Below are 20,442 nucleotides of genomic sequence, written 5' to 3'. Positions count from 1 at the left end.
TATATTGTCAGCATTAACAATACCTTAATGTTATTTCTCATCTGGGAATAAATACATGGATTTGAATAATATACAGAGCTATCAACAAAGCAGAAGCAAATACAGCACCTACCATCTCCCCTGACTCCCATATTTCTAGGATGTAAATGAAAGCAAACCAAAGCAAATCACTGTGATCATGAAAACATATGGCACCGAAAGCAAGGAGCTGCACCACATGGTTTACATGGGAAACAGAATCTGATTTCCATCAGCATAATGAGAATTTGTTCCCATGCTGTTCTGATAACTCAGACCTCAGCCAGAAAGATAAATATGCCAGTATCTGGGTATAAAATCAATTATTTTACATTTCCACTGAACTTACATACTCAAAAGATATGACTTCTTGCCTGCCCATTAGCAGGATTTGGATAGCCCACTGCTGCCTGTGGTAAATGACTCTAGATAAGCAAGATCTCTCAGGAACCAGCTGAAAGAAGGCAAATCAAAGGCAACCTCTCAGACACAACCAATGGTGTAGTCAGATGGTGTGTGGGAACAAAAGCCTGCATCAGGACCCCTGGCACTGACAAGCCCTCAGCTGCACAGGCATAAAGAGGGACAAACTAGGAAGAGGGGTGAAGTTATCTGGGTACCAAATGGTAATCAATACCTTGATTCAAAGTCTATGGTTCACCACTAATATTTCATTTCTAAGACACATAGAAAGACATAAGTCTCATGGCCTGGTGGGGTGTCCTCTTACCATGTTGTTTTCATGACGTGCTTTCATGACAGTGTGTGGACCATAAGACTTGGTGCAAAGTCCAGACAGGAAGCTGGCAACCTTGAAGAGGGAATTTTACTCACCGCAGGGAAGACCTGAGAGTTCAGTATGGACAAAACTATCTTCCTCCCTCCAAAGAAGAAATATGCAGTAGGACTTGAAGAGCTGTTGATTCTAGTCCACAAGTTACCTCTGTAAGGGACAAATCACTCCAGTTCTCAGTGCTATCTACCCAGCCCTTTACCTGCCTTGCTCTTTAAGACTCAATGGCCCAAATCCTCAAAGTTATTAGCGCACATCACACCTATTGATGTGATTTGTGGAAATTGATTTAAGCGGGAAATGGCAGTTAAATTCTTCTGGTGATGGAAGCCAAGCTCTTTGAGACAAAATATGGTGGTATAAAGAGTATCTGCCACAATGAGGCTTTGCTGAGGGTTAATGTAATATTGAAGGATAATCTTTTCACGATATTTGTAATGGATGGTGTGTTTCACTCAACAATTCCAGTAGCCCTTCCTATGTCCACCTCCTCTTTTTCTCACCTGTTATGGACATCAATCTCTATGAATCATGTTCCAGTGCACGTTTTTGCCAGCTCAAAGAGGGCTGTGCATTAAAACTGGCAGAAAGTAAATTAATGACCTACCAGGCACAAATCACAACTGTAGCATTTCAAAAGTGCTATAGAAAAAACCTAATTAAACTGACTGCCATGCACCTAGGACAAGAGACTGGGAAATGTGCCAAAACAGTTCCCAAAATAGCTCCTCTTGAAAATGTAACTGGTTTTTTTACTTTTTTTTTTTCTTGGTTAGTAGTCAACTTCACCCTTATAATCATTCTGATTGTTATTACTGTCCAATATTACATAAAGGGGACATTTCCTTTACTGCCCTCCCCTTTGCAGCTACCCTGACAGTCATCCCAGCATAGAGCATCCAGGCAGCACCCTTCTCCAACTACCACAACAAATTCTGCAATTTAGGGTTACTCTCCAGTGCACAGAACCATTATTCCCCATTGAAATCCAACACATCTCACAGAAAAGCAGAATACACTTGATCATATTAAAGAGCCACCTCTCTATGAGCACTCAGGATGGCTGGACCTCAACTTTGTCACAGTATGGCCATCTTTATGCTCCTGTTAGAGAAATAGGCAGCAAGATGGAGTGTTGTCAGAAACAGACAAAGAAGACGAAAGAATAAAAATTAGTCCAGTGAAAACTGGCTGGTGAGAGATGGCACACAAAAGCTATTGCCAAGAGGAAGGACTCTCCTCTAGCTCCAGTGCTAGTGTTAGGCAGAAGATCTGTGTGCAGTACCTGTCTCTGTCCCAGATTTCCTGTATGGGACACTGGAAGACTCATGCTTTCTGTATGTCAATCCACCATTAAAAAAATAAGTTTTTCTTTTCAATTAGGCCTGCAGCTCTTCAGGACAAGAAATTTCTCTTGTTATGCATATGTGCAATTTCAGTCTCTACAGGTTCTTTAGCAATATAAATTGTACAATGTCCATTTGTGGCTACACTATTTCTTCATTTGCACTCTAGAACTCAAGCGGCTTGAAGAGAAATGTCTTTGGAGTAAACTAGATAAACAGATGCATAAACCTTTCTAAATATGCCATAAGTGTTTTTGGTTAATTACAATCCACAGCTGGAGCATTGTTATGCAGTGAATGGGAAATTGAGGAGTTGTTCCTACATCCCAGCTGTCAGAGTGTACCTCATTTCCAAGCCCATGTAGTTAGGAATTCCTTCTCTAGAAACACTGTAGTCTTCAAATATGTTTATTTGATAGTCTCTGAGATTAATATGAGATAGTAATAAGCTGCTTCCCTTTATCTTCAACAACCTTATGCTGATTTATGCAAAAGAAAACCTACAGAGAGGGAGAGTTATAAAATGGATATTACACCCTAATCGAGATTCCTATTTGCAGAAGACAAATCTTGAGGAACAGTGCTGTTTAGACGATTTGGGAGCTGGACGCACCATTTTGGATTGACTTTGGGAAGACAAAATCCACTGTAAAACCAAACAAGTGAAAGAAAGCCAGTGTAGGTATTCACTGTTTTGTACATCTTCAAATGCAATACCTCATCCTCAACTCTTAGATTTAAAAGGAAGAAAGTACATTTGGTTCTACCATCAAGTCTGGCCAGTGATAAAATATGTTTCAGGAGGACTAATAGCCCCATACTACTGCTCGCCAGGGACTGATAGTCCTGACACAGGGGAGAAGCATCATCCACGTAAGTGCGTAATTCTTGTAATTATATAGCACAGAGTCCCTCCATGCAGGATAAGAAGTTCCCCGAGTGTCATCAAGCCCTTCTCTGCTAAACTGGAACTGCCAGCTTGGAAGTGAGCAGCAAAGACATATTGATTACAGAGACAAAATTTCCAATGACAATTTTTAACCAGTTTTACCAGGAGGCAGCTGAATCCCAGAGACTGTGACAACAGCGACTTCATCCTTCTGTTTCTTCGTAGTCAGCTCTAGGTAAAGCAGTACCTGGGTTCCCTAATCCTTCCCTGTGTGCAACTGCTGTGTAACTCATGCTAACAGATTTGGGGATCCTTTTACTTGGTGAAAGCTTCTTTATCTGCCACCCATAAGAGATTCAGATGTGTTTTCCCTTGTTGAATTGATTTGTGTTAACCCTCTCATTTTTTTATGGCAAAGCCACCAGTTTCAATCTGAAACTCTGCCCACATAAGGATGCATGTGCAGCCTGACAATTTAGGTTAAACTCTGATGCCATTGTTCAGTTCTCAGGTAAAATTTTCAGAAGCAACTAAGTGACTTAGGTCACAGTCATAAAACTAAAGCATTTAGGAATTTACGTCTCAGTGAAAGTCTCAGAAACCCATGAGCCTAGATGCCCATTGGGAAATCATTTGATTTAGGTCTCAAGGTCACCTAGGTGCTTTTGAAGATGGTCCTTATTTTTTAATTGAACGAGACCCTGAGAATAGGCTGAGGGAGAATTGAAGAGGACTTAGCCAATATGTCTATTGTCTATACTGTATTATATGGTTGTGTCTTTTTCTCCAAAAAAAGATTAAATTTGTTAGACCAAGATACACTCATGAACCTCAAAAAAGTTTGCTTATGGGTGAAGAGCAGTAGCAGTTGTGAGGATAAAATTCCTAATCCTTTATGCAATAGATCCAGGGCACAGTGAACTAAATGCCATTTCTCTAGGCTTTAAACATATATGCACTTAAATCAGCCTTCTGGGATATAGCAGTGTATGTGCTGGAAGTTCGCCTGAAGTTTAAAGCACTAAAATAGCATTTCAGACATAGCAGAAGTCATCTGATTTTAGAGAAATTGTGACCGTAGGATTAACTATTGCTCACCCAAGTTTCCAGCAGCACAGTATCCTCCTCTCTTTGGCGGAGAGGGGAGTGTTGTCAGGGCTGAGGAGTGCTCAAAACTGCATGGTCAAGCCAGCAGTGAATTTGAGCTCTGTCCTTTTGCATCCTATAGCTCTAATTTTCAGCATTAAGGAACACCTGCATCAGCAGTTTGGATCAGTAGGAGGCAGAGATGAAAAAGCACACCTAGTATACGTCAACGGCCTGCATCTTTAGAAAGCTGGCATATACTTGCACAGACCCTTGCTACCACAGCTGACCCCTATTTCCTGATCCTGCCCTCCTCATATGTGCTGGCTGGGCTGGTGATGGGGGAAACCACCTGAGGTACACACCACCAGGAAGACACTGGGCAGTTGCTGACAGTAAGCTGCTAATAGCTCATGAATAGGAGACGGTAATTATTGCAGCATGCCTGATTGCTTTAATTTTTGCTATATTACTGAATTGGCCCAAAATCCAGAGAGCTGCAAAGTGGTTTATAGGTTGGGTCCATTCCTCCCTTGGTTGTATGTTGCTTGGTGCATGTAGTTACCTTCCAACTGATCAATCTTGCCAACAAGAAGTTAACAAGTATTTACCCTCTCATTTCTCTGGATGTGTAAAGTCAATAATAGACATTAAGTGACTGGTCTCAAGTACTTAGAGATTCCTCGCGTTAGTCTTAGACTAATTAGACTAACTCAGACTGTGGCTAAAACACCAAATTGTGACTGTCGGACACAGGATTCAACCTCATGGCTCCAACTGTCACATCTAACACAAATATGCAACACAGGGGATAAAGACAAAATTAAAACAAATTCTAGTCCTAATACTGTGAAATCTGATTAGTGCAGAATGAGCAACTCTGAGCCGATATTTGATAGTGGTGATGATCACATTTAACCCCATTAGTCATTCCTGATTTGCTTAGCATGTGCATCATGCTGGACAAAAAATATTCAAAGAGACGAAATCAATATGTTTCTTGTAACACTGGGTGTGCCCTTGGTTCTTTCAGTTCACAATGACCTAAAATGCTAACATCCAGATTTGATCCAAGTTTTTATTCTGCTTTACAGAGATAAGCAGAATGGAGAATTCCTGATTCCAGCATCAAGGGAAGCAGGCGTTACAGTCATCCTGCCAATATAATAAATATTATTTTGTGTTTTACAGTGTATCCAGTGGCACCATTAATTGCTCATTGATCCTCTGTACCTAAAAGATTGCAGGAGGGTTGTTGTCCAGCATCACTTAAGCAGAACAATAGTTGTGATTGGAAAACTATTGAATATTTTCTATGCTCATGTTATGCCTTGTCACAGCTCTTTTTCAGCTGGGTTACTGTGCTCTGACCTGTCATGAAACACCTGTTCTTCAAGCAGTTTCTTTGTATGTTTGCTCTGTTAATCTTTTTTTCGCTTTCTTTCCTCTCAGTGAAAACATAACTCTGACAGTGACTTTGGAAAGCCTCACAGCTGTTTTTCTTATTCTGAAGTAAAGCCGCCCGACCAGCTCACAAAGGAACCCACTTAGCTTTTCTTTACGACACTGCCATTGTGTGGGTCCATAAAACAGCCTGCTTCTCAAAGTTTGCACAGCCAGCAGCTGTTGTGTTATTTTATTTGGCTCTTTGTAATTTTGGTTTTGGGTAAAACTGGAATTTTTCTCTTGGACAATGCTGCAGGGGGAGAAAGGGAGCAAAATTTAAGAAAGAGAAAAGCCTGATGGTCAATAAATAATGAAAAACATCGATGCTACCAGTGATGCAGCCGAAAAGACGTCATGAATCAATGAGTCAGCTGGACAAAGGCATGTTGAGAGCTAGGAGTCAGGGAAACATGTAGACATTTGGCAAATCTAATGAGCTCTAATAACAGATATATTTAGCAGTGCTGCGTGACATGAAGGATGAATCTTATAGTCAGGTTAACCCTTTGACAATGGCAGGCACATTGCCAGTCATCTTCCTGATCACTGAGATAGGAGGAAGGAAAAGTCCTGACTGCTCATAGGGAGACAGTGATGCAAATAGTGGCTAAACAGTCACTTTTCTATTCCTCCATTGTATTTGTGAGAGTGACACCCACAAGAAAAACTGTTGTAAACTACTCTGCACAAGGATATCCAAGCAGGCTCAGAAAAAAAAAGTATTTTTTCTAAGAATGGCTTTTTTTTCACGCCTCTCAGCAGAGCAGGCAGGAGTGGCTCCATTTCTACTATCATACAGAAAGCCTAATCCCAGAACTGAGAGTGTAGGTTTCATGGAAGCAGTCAGAATCAGTAACCATCAGTGCCACTCAAAGGTGTAGAAGGGCAGACCAGAATTGTCAAAATCAGGCTTTATCATCTCTACAAATGGCCAAGACAGCACACCCACAGGACAAGCCTATTTGGGAGAGTCTTGCATCAGAGACAGAAAAGTGAACTATACTGAGCTGGGAGTCATCGGGTTGAGATTAAGCCTACTCATAAAACAACAGAGAGGTGGAAGATAAGATTCAAATATTTAGTGTACTTTAGGAGACTTAACTGTGCATTTTCCACAATGAGGAAACCTGCTCATCTGGGGTTATCTGCCGGTAGGACAGACTACTACTCACTGATGGCATTTTTCAGGTTGGTACCTGGTAACTAGCAATGGATGGCTTAAAATAAGGATTTTTTTTTTCAGAATTTACTTTCAGGGAATATCTTTGTTTTCCATTCAGTTTCAGAAAGAATTAAGAAAATAAAATAGCAGAAATTCCCTCTTTTCTTCTGTCTGAAAACCTCATTCTAGTTCACCTCTAAATGATATGGCCAGTATGCTTGGAAGGTCCACAGAGGGCCACTGAGAAGATATCTAACTAAATGCCAGCCCCAGACACTCTGGGGGAGGTCACCCTCTTTTAGAGAGGTTAACACAATGCCATTTTAACAGAGAAAATAGGTTAACTCTGATATTGATACTTCTGTTAACTGCTCAATTTTTTTCACCCCTGGATAGGAAAAGGCTATGACAGACACTACAGAAAGCAGAAAATAGAAAGTTTAGGAAACATAGAACTGAATGGCAGCAAAAGCCAGCTCAGTTTCACGAGTATTAATTGAAATGATAATTCCAATCACCTTTGTTTTAATTGCGCGAGAGCAAAAATAATTTTCCAACATTGGATTAGGATTTGGGATTAAACCCGTATCATGATCCTGTTATAGTCTCAGTCGTTGTGAAGTTCAAGTCTTCATCAGAAAAACGGGGCTCACATTGCCTTCTCATTGATTGCTTAATTTCCCACAAGGTAGGGGACCACATTGGGTCCCTTCTCTCCCAGAAAGGGTAGTTAAACCCAGACCTGAAACCACAAACTGTTGTCATCATGTTGTCTCTGCTCTTATGAGAGGTTTGTTAGCACAGGATGATCAGGGCCTTAGTGCTGGTCTCTAGATGTTACAATAATATTGTATTTGAAATATACATTAGTTTTTTAAACTGCATCTAACCATCCTACAGGGATCAGAAAAACCACTATCCATGTAGGCTGGTAACGAGCGCACCTAAAACTTCAAATGTTTGCAGTGTGTTACTTGTGAGCAATCTGCAGATTGAGAATGATGTAATTCATTAGAAAATGCATTTGCAACAAATTTACACAACAGAAAGAACTGACATCTGCTGAAGGAATCATTGCAAATGATTTATCCAGTTTAAGTCAAACTAGAGCATGAAAGGTCCTTCATCCTACAGCTTGTAGAGCAATTTATAGCTGATAAAAATGGTAGCATTCAGGCAGTCAATCTCTATCAAAACCAAACAAATTTATTACAGTGTCTCAGAGCTTAATACTTCCTTTTCACAGAGTAAAACCACAAAATATGTGTAAGTTATGTTAGTGGCATGTGTCAATGGCCAAAAAAGAGAGGTTTTGAGGTGGAAGGAATACCACACAACACACCTTCTGTGCATTTAGTGAACATCAAAACCAAGCAGATTCTAACTGCAATGTTTCTTCTTGCAGTTTTCTGGAAAGACTGAAACGTCAGCACACAGAAAGATGGAGGAAGGAGCACAGGACTATCCAACCAGTCTCTCTTCATCCTGATTCTATAATCCAAACAGTAAACTTAAGCAGATTTGTGAAAGGAAACAGAAACCTTACTGTTAGCATTCGGAAGTGCCATGCTTTGGAAAGAAATCAAAATAGAAGTCACAGTTGAGTTATCTGTCCCTAAACCTTGCCCAGATGATCTATCTATTTTAATATAAATCTGCAAACTCAAAAGTGCAAGTCTTAAAGGCTTGCAAAGTCTCCAGCAGATGGTGGTTTATTTATGCATCACCATTGGGCCACATTTGCTAAGGCTGGCGTCTATTTATTCCTCTGCCCCAAAATATTATTATTATAATTTTTATATTTAAGTGCCAGATTTTCTGATTTGGCTGAGCTGCTCTCATCACTAGAACAGCAAAACTGGCTTTAGGCCACTTATATCTTCCCCTGGAGTCTGGAGGCAGCCAGATGTCAGTCTAGTACCCTGCACAAATTAGAGCAGCCTCAGGAATGCTTTGCCCAGTTACCAATACACACATACAGGGCTACTCTGGTGACCAAGAACAGCCAAGACAGCAGAGTGCTCCAATTATGTTTCTTTTGCCCCTGATGTGTCCTTTCCATTAGGGGAACACAAAGCACAATGTGATTCTTGAAAAGTCCCTGCTTTATGCCATAGATTTAATTTATAGTGGGAATATTAAGGAGTAAGAGGTACCAGTTTCATGGCATTGTAGGACTGGGACAAAGAAACTGTAGCACAGGTGGGATTTTACTACCAAGCATCAGATTTGTATTTCTCCTTGGTACCAAAGAACACAGGGGAGGAAGTTCTGCTTTCTGAAATATATGGGATACTTTCTATGACATCAATGAGATATTATTTCACCTAATGTACCTTACAGCTCAGTAATTTACGGTGCAGTCTTGATACCTGTTCCAGGGACCTAAATTACAACAACAAAATGCAGATGCAAAATTGTATCCATAATTTTACAAGTTTAAAAAATTAGATTTGAGGTTAAAGCCAGTCTGAAAAATTGAACATAATATGTGTATATCCATGCAGATAGAGGATGTAAATTTTGACTGGTTTTCAAGGGAGCATCAGTGAAACATTGCCAAAGGGAGAGAACTATGTCTGTGATATAATCCATCTCAGACATTATTTCATGGTCAAGGTAATTTTTCTGTCCCTATGTCAATATTTTACACAAATAATGTTAAAGAAAACTGTCCCTATTTGTTTCATTATGCTTCTGAGTGTAAATCTTCATTTGAAGAGCCTTCTGAAACAGAAAGCGAATGCTGAATTGAAGGGGCTGTGTCTGTGAGCATTGTGCGGGAGAGCTAATGCCTGAGTCACCAGGAAATAGCAATTACATCTGCTGTGTAATCACATCCCATGTAAAAAGACCCAAGAAGAGGAGGAAATAGGTATGTGTATGTCTGTGCACAGTGGTATGTGTCTTTAGCACAGAAAGTGTATTTTCCTTCTGTGTTCATATCTTTCTGTTTCTTGAAACATCTTCACAAAACAGGTGGCTAATATTTTGTATGTCTCCTCTTTATTCTGCACACCATTCCTTCAGTCTGTATTTCTTGTAGGGATCCTACTTTTGTTACCTAGTCCTGAGCCCATGCATTTTATGTAATGAATGAACACAAATTTTGGCATGAAAAAAAATGAGATATAAAGACTCCTTTAATTATTGTATCAATATGCATTATAGGGTTGAATTAAGATCACCAAGACAACCTTAAATCTGATTTTTAATGCTTGCTTTGAAATAACATCTATATTCTTTTTACATATTTCCTAAGAATGTAATCTTCCAACAGTTTAGATCATCAAATGCGGAAAAAAAAATAGACTTTTTGTTGCATAGATCAGTGGTGACGCCCACACAAATCATTGGGTGGTTGGAAACTTGAGATCTACCTCTGCCACTAGGCTTAAAGGAGAAACCAATAGTAGCAGCAGGTTGTCATCCGCTCTGTGAATAGCTCTGAAGGAGAACCGGACATTTTTGCAGAGGGTTTTGCAGAGATTTGTTGACAGTAGACTCAGGAAATCTGGGTTCCGTTTTGGGATCTGGCAGCAAACTTAATCGAGTGACTGCAATTTTCAAAAGGGGAAACCTTTCTGTATTTTTCTCTCAGACCTTTTCTCATGTCTGTTCAGTCTCAGTTCCTCACCCTGCTAGACCCACTCACCTCTCCTCAGCGGAGGATCAAAGTCCCAAAATTTTCACCAACAGCATCTTGTCAAGTCAGGCTGGGGGACAGCATCGTCAGTAAAAACTAAATTCTCAGAGGATTTGCAAGGAAAAAAAGCCTAAGGTGCCCTTGCCAAAGATGTGTAAACAAACTCATTGAAGGACAAACGTACGCTGCTTTTGTGGGCACAGCCAAAGACTGTCTATGAAACAAGTCCTAAATGCTTCTAAAATTCAAAACCCTACTCCAAACCATAAAGCATCAGAAATTTGGAGAAACAACTTCTCCACCTTTTTTCTTTTTTTTTTTCCCTAACTTCATTCATGAAACCTAATGACCCAGTCTGCTTAAGAAGAAAAATACATTTGAAGCAGGCACATAACAGGATATTAAATGCGAAATTGTTAAAGATTAGAAAACTCATTGGCAGCTGAAAACCAAGCCTGTCTAATGGGATACATCAAGCTGGTGTTACCAGCTGGCTTATAACAATGTACTCCTCATACAGTTGTCGAGGGAGTTAAAGAAGTGTTAGGGAGTTAAGTCTTCAGTACAGAACTGGACACATAGAAACCTATGCCTTCTTGAAAGTCACGCACACTACCTGTAATACGAAAACCCCCCACAAATATTAAGAATTTTAATGAAGTAACAGTTTAGCCAATGTTATTCTTGTTCAAGCTCCTTTCATAAGAAGCTTGAGATAAATTCATAACAGAATATAATAAATATTCTTCACCTTTCTCAATTCGTGGGATTCTTTGGGGTTTTTTGTTTCTTGGGTTTTTTGAAAGAAGATTCATCTGGATTTATTTTTGTATTTTTGCCAGGTAGGATTTATTAGAGCTTTTCTTCTTGGCATTGTAATTAGATGTTGTGAAATTTTAAGCTTTTTTTTTTTTTTTAAATTTTGTATTTGCAATTAGTATTTGCAATTAGTAATTTTGTATTTGCACCAGTGTATTCTGAGGTCCTCTCTGCAACCAGCTTCTCAGGCTTCTTTCCTTCTTTTTGTGAGTATCCGAGAAAGAGATGATAATTAGACATGTTAGTTTTCTAATTGGGGAACAGATGGCAGGATGCTCTAGTATTTTAGTGGTGACTGAGGCAGGTTTTAGGGTAATCTTTTCATTTAAGTGCCTGGAAATTGTATAAACACAGCTCAGTTGCTTCTGTTACTTAGCCTGGATGTCTCAGGACGTAGTCACACATCCTCTTTCAGCTCCAGCTGTTCCAGCTGAGAAGTTTACTCCCCACAGCTGTTCATCACTGCATCCGAACTGGAAATGTCTATGCTGTTGTCTGTGCATTGGTGGAGACGCTCACATGAGCAGTCCCCAGCTTGCTCTATCCAGGTTAACTAACCTGGTCCAAGTGCTGGGCCTGTTTGTCTCCATTGCCAGGGAGCAACTGAGCCTCTGGATGGGAGGGGAAGAACACTCATGGCTTGGGCAGGAAAGAGCAAATGAAGAGGAACAGATAAAGTGACCTCTTTGGGAAGCACATCTAAAATCAGGATGAAAGGCATGTCCCGTCTTTGGGAATGACAGCCCATTGCCACTGCAGCATGAATGCAGAATATCCAGATGCTTCTGTTTCATTCTCGTCTTGGAAAACATCCAAAATCTACCAGCTAGTCCCAAGGCTCTTGCTTTGAATGAGTTTGGAGATGTCTATACCTCTAGCAAGTTAATCACATCTCCAGAGCACTGCAGGCCAAGATCTTGAGAATATTATCCTTTCTGAAGTAGTCTTTTATTGTCAGCACAAGTGGAGAAATAATGAAAAGTTGACATTGGCAAAGACGACTCATTTTTACTAGATGATTTGACCAGCTCCACCAAGAAAAGACAGGGAGAGAGAAATTTCAGGGAAAGAAATATCTCACACTCGGATGCGAGTCTCCTCTCTTCCTCTCTTTGCTTTACCCCTACCAAATTTCCCCACAGAAATCAAATTCCACTCCTGTTAATTTTAGAAATATTGAAAAGCCTCCACCACAAAGACTTGTTCTTATTTCTCAAATGCAGAAGTGTCCACACATTGTGACAACAGAGACCACAAGCCATAGCTATGTCCTTGGTGGTCCATGAAAGGGTCAGGGATCACAGAGTAAAAAAATATTCCAAGAACAGATTTCAATTTTGCAGAGTCAATTGGGAAAAAGATATACTGCTCCTGACTGCAGTTACTTGGCTAGTAGAGATAGACATGTGTATAGCATAGTATTGCTATCTTCTCATCTTGTCCCCTGACATCTCTTTGCTTTCTCCTCCCCTAAAGCAGAGTGATGAATTTGATGACTCTTAATTTCTTTGATTATACCAAAGTGTCTTGAAACTTTCTGGCTAAAGTGCTTATTGGTGTGAAATGAAAGATTTAGAAGAAGAAATGTACGGCGCAGGAAGTGGAAGTACCGGGGTGAGATCTAAACTGGCAAAGCTGTAAGTATATTGCACAGAAACGTATTCCTCAGCTTACCAAAGTATCAAATAAAGGATTAAAAATGTGAAGAACTTAGGTACTAAGCAGCAGTAATACTATCCATGGCAGTGGAATTACCTGTGCTATGGTTAAATTTGGAAAGCACATGGAGAAGTCTGCCGCTCATGTGGTTCTGAGAGAACACTATTTGACTTCCCTTATCTCCTAGGATCTGTTGGGGTGATCTGAGGTGTGTGTGGGGGGAAACATGAGGTTTTTTGCTTCTTACAAAAAGTCAGAGTAATGCAGTTCTTGCTTCCCTGAGTGGTCAGGAAAAGGTCTTGTCCTCAAGCATTTTCACAAGCTCTTTAGTAGTAGGAGAATAAAAAGCAAATTTGTTCATACTGGTTATTGCACAATATTTTCCTACTCCTTTATGATGCTCTGAAAACAATGTCAGTAGAAAGTACACAAGTTAATACGAATCATGTGCCCTTCAACCTTATCAATGTGTACTTGGATCTGTATCATTAAGGCTTCACAGTCTTTGTAGTTTTCATGATAGTGAGTAACGTGTATTTGAATTAGGGACTGATATATGTGTTGTTCACATAACTTTTGACACAGTTGGATGAATATAACATTATACCTGCTGCAGCGATAAAAGGGTCAATAAATGAATGCACTCTTCTGAAACTGCAACAGCAAATTGATTATGGCTTTTAGTATATTTTTTGACTGTGTTGGGTCCATGTATCACTCCCCTCCCCAAAAATTCTCATACATATTTTTGCAGATTTGTTTCCCAAGAGAATTTACTCAGTTTCTGCAGAACAAACTGGCTGTGAAGGCTAAATCTGGTCACAACCCAGAGGACCCTATTCCAGCCCAAGCCTATTTAGGAAGGGAACAGCAATTTGTTTTCAATGACTTCACTCACTCTTACTGCAATGTTTCCAGTAAATGCAGGCGTTGTTCTTCTCCTGTGAGCTCAGCATGTCATTCCTAATGTGGTCCTGACTGAAATTTTACATTAGTTATTAAAATAAGTATTTTTCTTTAAATGTTCTTTATCTCTCATGTGATTATGCTGAATCATTGTAAAATGAAAAAAATCTGATGAGCTATCCATATAAATACTGAATGACATTAGATCATCACAACTGGTGCTGTTAAAGCAAATGTAAATACCTAATTATTAGCTAGCAGATCCAAAACACTGCCAAATAGCTTTTGGTCACTGTGTTTACACAGTGACAGATTCTCATGTTAGTCATATCCTTCTGAACAAATGTTTTGGATGGACTCTTAAATCTGTGTCCACAAGGAAATAGAAGGAGGCAGCCAAACTCTGTTGAACGTCTGCCATTGACAAAGGTTAAGCATTTACAGTCACTCTCCGCCTAAGTATTCTAAGGAAACATTAAGGAGTGAAAAACAGAAGGCGAGGATGTTCTGTACTCTCAGCAACAATGCAGCAAGGACGACAGAAGCAGCTCCAAAATAGCTGGTTACTGGGCCAGATCCTGTTCCCACTAACGTCAATGTTAAAACTCCCTTTTGGTCTAAAGGGACTAGGATGGGGCAACTGGTCCTTCAACTGACTAAGGAAAAAATAGCGAGGTCTTGACTCTTCTCTTTTTGCTTCCACTTCTTGGTCATGAAGATTCCCTTTGGGACTGAGTAAAACTGAGTCAGGATGCAAGCATGTGCCTTAACCAGCCTGTTAGGAAGGTTATTACATGTTGCATCCACTTAATTTCCCTCAAAAACTATACCCATTTCCCCCATTTCTTTTTTAGCCATTCGTAATATTTAACTCTACTCTGTCCCAATTAGGTTCACTCACAAAATCGCTGGATTACAGCAATAGAGAAATTTGGTTTGAGTGAAAACAGCAATAGAGCCAGGATAAAATTTAAACCCAGGGGAATTTTGCTATTGCAGTCCTCTCATTACCCAACCATAAGGCCATATATTTTGGGATGACTTTATGGTCACTGCCCTAATCTTTAAACATTACCCCTCACATAAACCTTGTATAAGGGTTAAGGCAGATGGATGTACATAATTCACTGACAGAGTAGCTGGGCCCTGGCATCTCTATAGCATGTTGAATATACCTGCAGAAACCCCAAGGAATGGACAGCCATGGACAACTGCTTGCAGCACACAGGAGACAGGATATGTCCCTCCTCACCCCAGCCAAATGCCAGTCATTCTGCATTTTAATCTCCTTCTCACCCTGCAGGTAAGTAGAAGAGACACAAGGACACAAAACAGGTACTTCACCATTCCTTGTCTTTCAGCATGAAAGATCCAAGAGCAAGGTATTTCAGGGGTATCTTTATTCAGGTTAAAAATAAAACTTAAAGGAAACAATACTTCTGTAGATGTTAAAAACATAAACGCAGAGTAGGGGAGACATAGATACCTAAAATTTAGACCCTCACCTGCCTTCACCCTTTAGTGTTTCACTTTTGTTATCCCTTAATAAACAATGGATGAAGATTTGTGCATAAACTGAAAATATAAATCTTACTCCTAAAGTCAGACAGTGTCAGCAGAATGAAAAATTGCTTTTCCAAACCTCTGCTTTGCAGTCCTTAAAGAAAGTATCACTGAGAATATAAAGCTATTGAGCAGGTCCAAAGATGATTTTACATTACTGTAGCATTTTTGGGTTTGTAAAGATCATTTGGTTTCCATAAACTAGGATATGCTCCAGCTCACAGTGTAGTCAATGGTAAGACCTGTGAACATCTGTGTAAGACAGATTTGACTTTTACTCTGTATGCAGCAAAGTATGTAGCAGTTGGCAGAGTACCTGTGATGTACCTGCTGTGCCATGAAAGAAGTGAAGGCAGGAACCGTCCAGGAGGCTACAACCAGAGAAGGATCAAATGGCATCATGGGACCAGACATCTCCTGCTCCCTCATTTTATCCTGGTCTGTCAGTGGTGGCACCTTCTTTTGGAAAGAGATGATGGGATCAAGTGAGTTAACAAACATTTCATGTCCAGGCCACATATTGACCCAGACATCAATTAATTCTTATTTCAAAAACTCATCCAAAAGGGAGTGGAAATCTTTGCCTGTCCCATCCCTGGCCTTTAGCCTTTACATAGAACTTATAAGGTTTGCAGTGGCATAGAAAGCAACTTCCCTGGAAGGCCAAAACAAAGCCAGGAGGAATCTGGGCCACAGTCTTACCTTTTACATCAGGAAACCTTCCCTCACCAAGACTGACACATAGCACCCAAGACTTTTGCTCATATCAACTGGCCAAGTTATTCCCCTGCTTTATCACGTACCTAAGTCCATTGAACCAGTAACAACATTTGTGGACCATAGGTTGCACTGATGGGAGGCAAATTCAGCATATGTTGTCCAAAGCGTTATCCACAGCAAAGGAGGTTTTAACTATGCATTTAGACCAGCGGAGACCTATTTGCAGACTGTGCTGCTGGTCTCATTCTGATATGAGGGTCCATGCCTGTTCAGATATGTTGAGATAACAACTAAAATTGTTCTTACTCAGTTAAGGACTACTAATAACCTATAGCTAGCCCAGATGGGGATAGTTTTCACTGAAAACAGTTGAGTTACAGGTATTTGTATCTCAGCCATAAAAGCTATTCTGAAAATGAAATTCAGGATAATCTTCTCCTGGCACTAAATCTGAGGTTGATTAAATATCTATTTTTTAAAACAATACATTCAGCAGGTTGTTAGTTTACAAAATTTTAGAACAAAGGAACAAAGAGCTGGTAGTCTTCCAGAGGAAGAGATAATTTGATGATTCTCTATATAAATCTAACATTTCTTCATCTTTTATAAATGGAATTTTGCAGGTCATTAGTCCCTTAATGTAGTATAGCTATCGGTTGTAGGAATTTTGTGCATATGTGTGTGTGTGTACATCTGTGTGTGTGCAAAAAAAAAAGCATTAAAATGGTTGAGATATGGAGAAAATTGACTGCTGCATCGTCACCACTTTTCATAAAGATTTTTACTACACCCTTGGTATTATGGATCTATAATATGCAAATGTGAAGCATCATTAATATGCATTTGCTGCATACACCCTCCTTAACAGATTATGTTATGAGAATACAAATTAAAAACAATACACTCGACTCAGCTAAATTTTAATGGCCCATTGTATGACTGATCCCTTATCGGGAGGTACCTAAGCTCTTTGTCTTCGATACTTCCCTTCCTTTCCCACATCCATTCTCTTTATTTGTTCTTATTTTCACTGACACCTCCATAGCTGAATTATTTATATCTCAGCATAAAAATTAAAGTAATATGCAGCTTCCTCTTTGTTAACTTCAATGGAGGTAGCTGGCACAAGAAGAGAAAACTCTAGAAATAAATCCAGTCAAGAGTCCCCATGGCAGAATAAGCTGTGAAGCCCAATTTGCCGGGTAAATGTATCCTAGAATCACTTTGGCTTGTATTTGCTGCTGATGGGAACTTAGGCATTACCTAACCGAGGTGAGTCATCTGAGCACATCCCCTGGCACACTTCTCTCCTTGTCTTCCCTTCCTGGCTGCTCGTCCAGGGAAAAGAGCTTCTGATACCTTCCCTTCATCCAACAAAACCTCAGTGCAGCAGCTCTGCAGAAACAAACTCACTTCATCTGGCAAACGAGACCAATAGCTGTCTCTGGGATCCTAAAAATACTGACTTACATATATCAGTGGCTAAAAGTTTGACAGTGGATGCAATTATTGGTCCTAGGTTTTCCTTTCTGCTTCTCTACCAGAGTTGGCACCTGTGCAACAGAGACAGACCTAAGCATAAAGCATTTTTAAAGCACTGCAAATTACAGTCCAGCATTTTAAAGTCATCTGGTGTTGATTCAGGCTTGTCCTAAACTGAGCCTTAAAGTAAAGCCTTTCAGGAGACAGTTCACAAGAAATTCAGACAGGGAGCTGCCATTAGGGAAAGTAGATGCCAGCTGAAATGAAACTACCCCTCCTGATTAGTCAATGCATGCAGTCAAACCTAATACTGAGCTTGCTGTTCTCATCAGTGCTCTTTGCCTGCAGGCTGTAAACTTTGTAGATCAGATGCACCTACAACCACACTGTGGGGAGGGTGTCATTTGACACAGGGTGTGACAAGGATTCGTAGGGAAGGTAATTGTTTCCACTGCCCCAGTTAAATCTAACAAAGAATTGGGTTGAAGTCCTTAGTAATCACCAAGTGTTGAACATACTGCCAGTTTATCCTCAAGTATTTACGGAAAACCTTATAACAAGGGAAAAAATTAATAACTCTATAGTTTCCTTAAAATTAACTATTCAATGATGGATGGCTGTTGTGATTTAACCCCAGCCGGCAGCTAGAACCACACAGCTGCTCACTAACTCCCCCCAGCTGGGGTGGGGGAGAGAATCAGAAGAGTAAAAGTGAGGAAAAAAACTTGTGGGTTGAGAAAAAGGCAGTTTAATAGGTAGAGCGAAACCCGCCCATGCAAGCAAAGGAAAATAAGGAGTTCATTCACGGCTTCCCATCAGCAGGTAGGTGTTCAGCCATGTCCAGGAAAGCAGGGCTCCATCACACATAACAGTTACTTGGGAAGACAAATGCCATCAATCCAAACGTCCCCCTCTTCCTTCTTCTTCCCCCAGCTTTATATGCTGAGCATGACATCATATGGTATGGAATATTCCTTTGGTCAGTTTGTCCCAACTTCTTGCACACCCCCAGCCTACTCGCTGGTGGGGTCATATGAGGAGCAGAAAAGGCCTTGACTGCTCAGCAACAACTAAAACCACCAGTGCACTACCAAAATATTTCTCATCCCAAATCCAAGACATAGTACTATACCAGCTGCTAATAAAGAAGCTAACTCTATCCAGCTGAAACCACGACACCACCAATGTTCTTTTCCTTTACTTGGCAAAGACTGTCCCAGAGCTTAGTCCTTTCAAAATGCAATAAGGAGAAAATTAACACAGTAAGACGCACTCTGCTGTGCTAATTGGACTTCCCAATATGGCATGAGGAATTTGTTGCTCAGCCTGCTTACTCAGAGTGCTGCATATTCAAGCTGTTTCAGCAGGTCTAGCTACTCTTATGGGAAATTAAGCTGCAATCAGATTCTGCAGTCATCCAGGTCTAGACTGTGGTATTGATCACAGAACAGATAAACTGAAGGAACAAGGTTGAAATGGCCTCTTTGTATACGAGTGCAGTTACTTGACAGAAAATGACCTTTGGTGGATGCAAATCTGCTATGTAAGGAATAATGTAGTTGATCCTGATAGTTGTGTAAGAGCTGGGAAGCCATCACGTAGGAAAGATTCTGTTTGTTTTAATTACATTTTTCTCCTATCACCTCTTCCCAATCACACTTGATGAAGAATCTGAGTTATACTAAACTTGGAGTAATGATCAGGATCTCTTCTGGATTTACAATCATTAATTACAGTGTCTTTCATGGAAATTTTGTCACAGATGTGAATGAAAGAAAAAATATGCTGCCCTGCTGCAGAGATTGCAGAATCTTAGATGCAGTTGCTTCATTCCCAAATTTTTTAATAAATCTCAGCTCTGGCCTACAACAGGAATCTCAAAGTTGAAAACCCCGGGAGACTGAGACAAGTTTACATCATGTGCCAGATTTTCAGCTGAGGTCCATGTCAGTTTTGATTCCTTTATCAATACTTGATAACTACTGAACATAGGTTGTTGAAGTTCTTCATGCTTTGAACTAATTTTATCACAACTATAACTGAGATATTGACTAGTGAGGTAGGAATGGGATGACATAATGGTAACAACCATTTTCTTCTAGCTGGTTTCAACTAGCTGATGATTAGATGTGAAATGTAATATTGATAATGTTCTAAGTGTCCCAGGCCAGAAATGAGTGGAAGAGGGTATGTAATGTGAACCAGTCCCTATTTGTATAAAAGTAATGCTGGCTAGGATGGGTAAAAGGCTATATATAAAAATAAAGATCTTGAACATAGAGGTATAAAGCACAGTTTTAAATTCCAGAGAGCAAGTGATGACAGAGATAGAGATGACAGTTGTGAACTAGGGTACTATGAGCTCACAACTGTAAGTTCACTAAAAAAAGTATAAAATCAGTTAACAAGTATTTTATTCTTAACTAATATTTATAGTGTGCATTATACAGGAAACTCAAAGCGAACTGACACATCCAGTGAACACAGTCAGTAAATTTAGGCTGTAAAAAGAATATGGTGAGCACCAGTATAAATGAAAAGGACTCATACTGAGCATAATCATAGCGGTGGCTTTTACAAACTTCAGAAAACATAACTGAGCACATAACATGTGATGCTATCTTACAAACTTGCCTGAGGTCACAACATCCTTCACACAGAGATTCAATTTGTGAAAAGGATGACCAAAATTCACATACCTGCTGAAATAAAACAACCACATATAAAAAAATAGCAGCCTTTAGAACTATGATTTCCTTTCATTTCTTATTTCTGATAAAACCCAGAGAGTTGACAAAATTATTGATTCATCTGAAAGAGATTCAAAGAGATTTTAAATGCACTTGCATCCTAGTCTTAAAAATATTTGATCCATTACTTCCTTCTCTGTGAAGAAATGGCTGTGAA

Source organism: Numenius arquata, chromosome 3 (genome assembly GCF_964106895.1).
Source record: "Numenius arquata chromosome 3, bNumArq3.hap1.1, whole genome shotgun sequence".
Taxonomy (NCBI): Eukaryota; Metazoa; Chordata; class Aves; order Charadriiformes; family Scolopacidae; genus Numenius; species Numenius arquata.
The sequence above is the reverse complement of the archived record's forward strand: the minus strand, read 5'-3'. Positions refer to the sequence as shown.